Here is a 6,860-nt window from a genome sequence, read left to right as displayed (position 1 = left end):
TGAACCTTCCTTTGGGAGGGAGGGTGGTCAATGGGGGGTGAATGGACAGATTTGGCTACGGGCAGCAGCAGGGGAAGCTGAAGAGGGCCCTAATGCCTACCAAGCGTGGGGCATCCAAGGTGTGGAGTTTTAGAACACCCAGAGTCCCACTGCTCATCTGCACGTGAGTTTAGAAGGCAAGCAACTGAAGACACATTAAAATGTCCCCTTCGTTGCTGATATGGCCTTCAATCTGTGTATAATAGGTTTGCTAATTCTTTATCTGAGTTCATCGGATTTGCCATTCATCACAGGCGCAATGGGACAACCTTAGTCCTCCTTTGCCAGGGCAGGGAGGAAGACCACAGTGGACCCTCTGGAGCTGTCGGACTCTCCAAAAGAGGACAGAAGAGAGGGGAGGAGAGAGAAGAGGCCTGAGGGTTAGTAACTCACTGGATCTCATTAGGGGAGTTTTGCCCCCAAGGGAGCTTTTGGAGAGGTTTGGAGGCAGTTTGGTTTGTTTGGATCCTACAGATAGGGATCAGGGATGCTGAACAACCTGCAGTGCACCTGCGCGATGATGAATCTTCCCACTCCCTCGTTCCCCTTAGAGAAACTCTGGAAGCTGACATGCCTCCGTGTGGAAACAAGGGGAGCAGGGAATAAAGATTCCCACCTCTCCCATCAGAAAATGTTTGTTGACCGTCTGACTTACTAAGGGAATGGACAGAGAAGGCATCTGGGAGCTGGGAATCACTGCAGCAATTGGCAAATCATTACTGAGCAGTGACTCTGCAAAGCATTGACTCTTTGCTAAGGAGGACCCTGGGAACACAAACATGAATAAGACCTGTCCCTGCCCTGGAGAAGGAGTTCATAGTCAAGCAGAGGAGGAAAATTGTAATAATAATAACTCACTTATTAAGTGTCTTCTGAATGTCAGATGTATTTACAGCCATCTTTTCAATTTAATCCAGTCCTGAGCCTGGTTCTGTGATTAGCCCCATTTGTAGGTGAGAAAACTGAGGCTCAGGGCTTACGTGATATACCGAGGGCATGCAGTGTATGTGACAGAGCTAGGACTTGAACCTAGATCGTACACCAAAGCTCATGGTCTTTTCACTAGACTTCATTGCCTCTAGGCTTTGGGAAGAGAGCCTCTGTGGAGTGTGTGTGTGTGTGTGTGTGTGTGTGTGTGTATGATCCTTCCTCCTCTAGTTATTGGTAGAAAGATTCCCTGGAAATCCTCCGATGCTGGGTGACCTAAAGGAAAGAAAGCTAAGGCAATCAATGCAGATTGAGAATTCCCTGTGTCCTGCCCTGTGCTGGGGGTTGCTGAATGAGAGCAATAAGATGGAGAGAAGCCAAATGGCTGCTCAGAGGGGTTGTCATAGGGGTGGGAGCCCTGAGAAAAAGTCTCAGGGGCCAAGGCTTCCCAAGGGCCACAGTTTCTGGCTGACCAAACTCACAAGAGCCTGATGTATAAGCCAGAGGCCAGTGATTCTACCTGCCATGAAATAAGCAGAGAAGAGCACAGTTCTGGAGCTGCAGTGCCTGGTGTGAATCCTGCCTCCAGCACTCACTAGCTGTGTGGTTTAGTGCAAGTTTTTCACCTCTCCAAGCCTCAGTTTCCTCATCTGTGAAATAGTAACCAAATGATCAATACATGTTAGCTCTCTTTGTCACTACCATTTGCAAATTGTTGACTCTGTGCCAGACATCCTGCTAAGTGCATGCATGCTGCAATTTTATCCTCGCAGATCCCTATGACGAGGAGTTTGTTGTATCTTCATGTTGCTAATGAGGAAACTGAGGCACAGTGAAGTGAATCGGCAGGACAGAAGTGGCAGAGCAGGGGCTTACACCAAGTCTTCCGACTCCAAAATCAGTGCTCTCAGTCTCCATAGCCTTTTCCTGGGACCAGAATATTCTTGTCTGCCCTACAGGGGTCTGTCTGGTACCGGGATGCCCGTTTGGTTTCAACGAAAGCCCAGTAGGGCAGTGAACCACCTGGAGTTCACCAGGCCCCTCGCTGCTCCTCAGTAGAGACCAGAGCCTCCTGAGCCTGGAATCCCTGTGTCTACTGGTGCCTTCCTTGTCTCTGCCTCTGAAACAGCTAGATGAATTCTCCCTTGCACCCCGTTTTCTGTGCAGCCTTCTGTTCCCTTCAGATAGAGCACAATGCAATTGATTAGGCTTCTGCTTTCTCAATTTCAATCACATCCTCGCCCTGCCTCCCTGAGATTACAGGCGGGTCACCTTGATTGCGGTTTGCACCGTTCACAAAACTCTTCAGTCGTTTACAAAACCATCTCTCGCCTCATTCACTCCCCCACCTGGCTCTTCTCCTCCGTGACGCGTGGATTTTACTGGTTTAAGACTCAGAGGACAATTTTATTTCCAAGTTCATGGTGGGGGAGGAGGACACCTAATTGACTAATGCTGGGTATTTCACATGCGTCGTCTAATTTGATCTTCACCACAAGGCAGCGCAGATGTGTGATTATCCCCATTTTACAAAAGAGGAAACAAGACTCTGAGAGGCTACAACACTGGCTCAAGGTCATACAGGTGGATGGTAGAGCCAGGATTTGAACTCAAAATCTCATGTGTTCCCCGGGTCGCATTTCTTTATTTGAAGGAGCAGCATGGAAAAGTGTCATATTGACCCAGAGTCAGGTCCAGGAAGGGCCTGGTGCACACAGGGCTCAGGGGTAGCTCCCCACATGCTGAGGATTGTACTCGTAAAAGAACTAAGTCATTTCTTAATTTCACACACATCTACTGATGTCTCCTGTAGGCTGGTCCTGTCTAGGAGGCAGAACGGTAAACAATGACAACACTTAGGGGCAAGGTCAGTCTGGGAGCCAAGTCTGGATTTCTTGGAGTCTGTGAAATAAAAGTCTGTCTGATGAAGCAGCCAGAGGGTGAGGTCATCTCCAGCAGAGGGAACAGCATGTGCAAAGGCCCAGAGGTATGGTAGCGTAAGGCCCACTCCGGCCAGGCAAGTGCCAATAATTAGGCATGGGAGGGCTGAGGGTGCAGATGAGGCCTGGAAGACGAGGGATGGAGAATCAGAGGCAAGAAGTAGGAGGGGGAAAACCAAGGGGTATGGGCTCTGAGTTGTGGGGAAAAGACAGAAGAAATCTGGGGGACCCAGAACTCATTGTTGGGAATGGAGTCTAGTCTGGATGCCACTGCTCCGGGACTGAGCTGAGTGGATCCTCTCTCCACTCCAGTAGTTGTCTCCCAGGTACAGTATTGAAGACACACACACACACACACACACACACACACACACACACACACACAGAGTATCAGACACACTCACACACAGTATCAAAGACACACAGTATCGAAGACACACACACACTATCGAAGACACACACACTATCGAAGACACACACACACAGTATTGAAGACACACACACACACACACACACACACACACACACACACACACAGCCTGAATGGTCCTGCAGTGATGTTCACACTCTCTCTAGTGGTGACTCTGAGTACTACATCCAAAACTGCAAGAAACTTTCCCCTGGGATGGGCGAACCAGGTCTCTTCACAAACTTCCCGCCACAGGACAGGAGATACGACACAGTTCCTGCTCTCAAAGAGGTCACAGTTTAATGGTGATGGGTGCTAAAGGGACAGATGCGGGCAGAAAATGACAATAAAGCTATGTGGGAGAACAGGGGAGAGTCCGAACTCAACTGGGCAGGGGGAAGTCTGGGAGGCTTCTTAGAGGAGGTGTTGATTCATCAGAAACAAGAGTAAGAGTTTGCTTGGTAAAGAAAGAAGCAACAGAGGGATATTCCAGACTGGATAGAATTAAGTGAGCTCAAAGGCAAGAGATGAGACTGCTCAGGGAGTTACAATTAGGTAGGTGTGCTAGGAATGTGAAATTTCAGAGGGGTTAGTGGCTAAAGATGAAGATGGCAAAGGCAGGCATGGGTCTTGTCTGCCATGCACTCGAGCTGGGATCCTAAGCCTTGGACAATGGGGAGCCACTGAAGGGTTTTGAGCAGGTCAGATTCACTTTCTTTTTTTTTTTTTTTTTAGACGGAGTCTCACTGTTGCCCAGGCTGGAGTACACTGGTGCCATCTCGGCTCACTGCAACCTCCGCCTCCCAGGTTCAAGTGATTCTCCTGCCTCAGCCTCCCAAGTAGCTGGGACTACAGGCGGGAGCCACCACGCCTGGCTTATTTTTGTACTTTTAGTAGACACGGGGTTTTGCCATATTGGCCAGGGTTGTCTCGAACTCCTGACCTCAAGTGATCCGCCCGCCTCAGCCTCCCAAACTGCTGGGATTACAGGCACGAGCCACTGCGCCCAGCCAGATTCACTTTTCAGAAGGAACCCTTTGGTGACAATGGAGAGGAAAGATAGGAGGGGAAGAGGCAGGAAAGGGACACCCCTCTTGGACACAAAGAACCATACCAGGTCACACTCACAGAAGGACACATAGCTTTGACCGCGCCTATGAACCAGACATAGCGATACAAGTAATGGCACCTACAGACATGTCAGATCCCAGGCTGAGCGCCCACAGACAAACGTGTACTGCTTCACACTCAGACACACAAGTCAGGCCTGCAAGCGCAAGCAAACCGAGGACACACAGTTACCCCACAGACACAGGCGCACAGCGGGAACCGCACAACCCTGATGGCCACAGGAATTCACACACACTCAGTGTGGCTGTCGAGGGCCCGACCCTGCTCCCCCTCTGTCTCCCCCAGGTCCCTCACCACCTACGGCAGGAACAAAGCTGACCTTTGCCCTCTGGCCTCTGGCCTCTCCTCCCACAGCCCCTGCCCCAGAGGGAGGAGCTGTTTGAAGTCTGGGCTGCAGCTGGGGTTTCCTGTGGCCTAGAGGAATGTGGGAGGACTTGCACGGGGGAGGGGAAAGGGGCTGGCCCAGGAGGAGGGCTACCAGGGCCTGGGGGCCTTAGTCCCCACTGTACCACAATGAGGGAGGCTTCCTGCTTGCTTGGTCTCTTGGGCTCCAGCTTTGAGCTGTTCCCATCCAAAGAAGGGGAAAACCAGGGCCATAATGGCTCCAGTCCAATAGGCCTCTTGTTCCTGGATCTGCAGCTCAATAGCTTAGGATAGGCCCGCAACCTCTCTAAGCCTCAGTCTCCCCTTCTGCATACTGGGCTGAACCACCCTCTAGCAGTCCACACCTCTCCTGAGGCAGCCCCAGGAGTAGGGCCAGCCCCAGAACTTCCATATTCAGGGAGGGCCGCGCTAGTCCCTACCCAAGACTCACTTCATCCTGCCCTTTCCATGAGGTCCGGGGGCCTGGCTCCAGGCTGCTGGGACCTGTCAGTTATTGTCATTATTAGTGTGACTCATCATCTCTCTCACCATGCCCTTGCCACTTTTCACAGTGCTTTTACATCTATGTGCTCAGTTAATCTTCTCAACAGCTCTGCTTCTATTTTACACGTGGGAAAACTGAGACTCACACAGATTGAGGACACACAAGTAAAATCAAGATCAGGACCAGGCCTGTCTGGCTCCTATTCCACATGGCCTCTCAAACCCAAGGCCCCATTCCAGACTCTCATCTTTATTTTCCAGGGTCTAGCTACACCACCTTCTGCTTACACTGAAACAAAAGCGGCTGGAGGGAGCTGAGCACAGAGAAGGATGATGCAGGCTCTTCCAGAACCTGTGTCCTCTGCCTCAAGCCTCTTTTCCCTCCTGCTCGCTGACAACTGCTGAAGCAGAAATGAAGATTAGACACTAGGTGGCAGCAGCAGCCCACGGGAAGACAGCTTGAGTTTGGGGAGACACCCCCCCCAACTCAACACAATTTGGAGAGGCTCTACGAAAAAGACCAGCCCCCAAATAACAGGGAGACTCTGCAATGCTTGGTTTCCAGTGATGATCGACACTTTAAGGGCTAATGGAATTCCCCCTCACAGGGGAAGGGGGCCGCTGAAGTAACCTGGGGTGGGAGGCTCTCTACCCAACTTCTATTTCCCTCTAACTCATAGAGCCATGGGCCCTACTAATCTCGCCCTCTGCATCTCATTACTTAACCTCCCCCTCCCACGCTTTTCCCAAACTCCCCTTCATCTCAACCTACTGGGGCTCTCCACACCCCAGAAACCACCCTATATTATCCCACCCAACTCCCTCCTAAAACTTGATTCAAACTGAGTAGAGTCTTCATGACTACAGGCAGAATCTAATGGGTAATGGGGGAAGGGAGAGAAAGCAGGAGGAACCTGGGTCTCCTTCACCCTCCCCAACGCCAAAGTCTGTCTGTCCTATAGCGGGCCAGCTAGGGCAAGGTGCCAAAGCCTCATCTATTTGCAATCACTTCAGGCCCAGGCTTTGGAGCTGCAGAATCTCTAATAACTTTAGCTACTACTTTTATGAGCATCTGACCTTATATTTCCCATTCAATGAATACATCTTTGAACCCCAGTCCTAACTTGTCTGCAAGGAGAAGCTGCCCCAAGATGAGGGCCTCTCTCCAGCCAGTCACGGCAGTCCCATGATGCCAAATCAGTAGTGTCCCGTTTAGAGCCCTAGACCTCTCCTATTACGGCTGCACACACCCTCTGCCAAGGGCCAATAGACAGTGCTCCCCAGATCCCCTCTTTTGTCCTCTGAGGGTACTGGACTGCCATAGAGAAGGAGCTTGGAAGGAGTGAAGGTGCAGGGAAGATAGTGACCAGGGAGTTGCAGTTGGCAAAATGTCACCAGCTGCCTTTGTCGCACACTGGCCATCACCCTGCAAGGCCAAAGGAAGAGCCAGAAACAGGTAGGCCAGAGACAAAGACACTGCTCTAGGAACTTCAGACCTGGAGCAAGATAGACAAGGCCAGCAGACTCAGGGTGTGGAACGTCAGACA

Source organism: Nomascus leucogenys, chromosome 24, assembly GCF_006542625.1.
Source record: "Nomascus leucogenys isolate Asia chromosome 24, Asia_NLE_v1, whole genome shotgun sequence".
NCBI lineage: Eukaryota > Metazoa > Chordata > Mammalia > Primates > Hylobatidae > Nomascus > Nomascus leucogenys.
Note: the sequence above shows the minus strand (reverse complement) of the source record.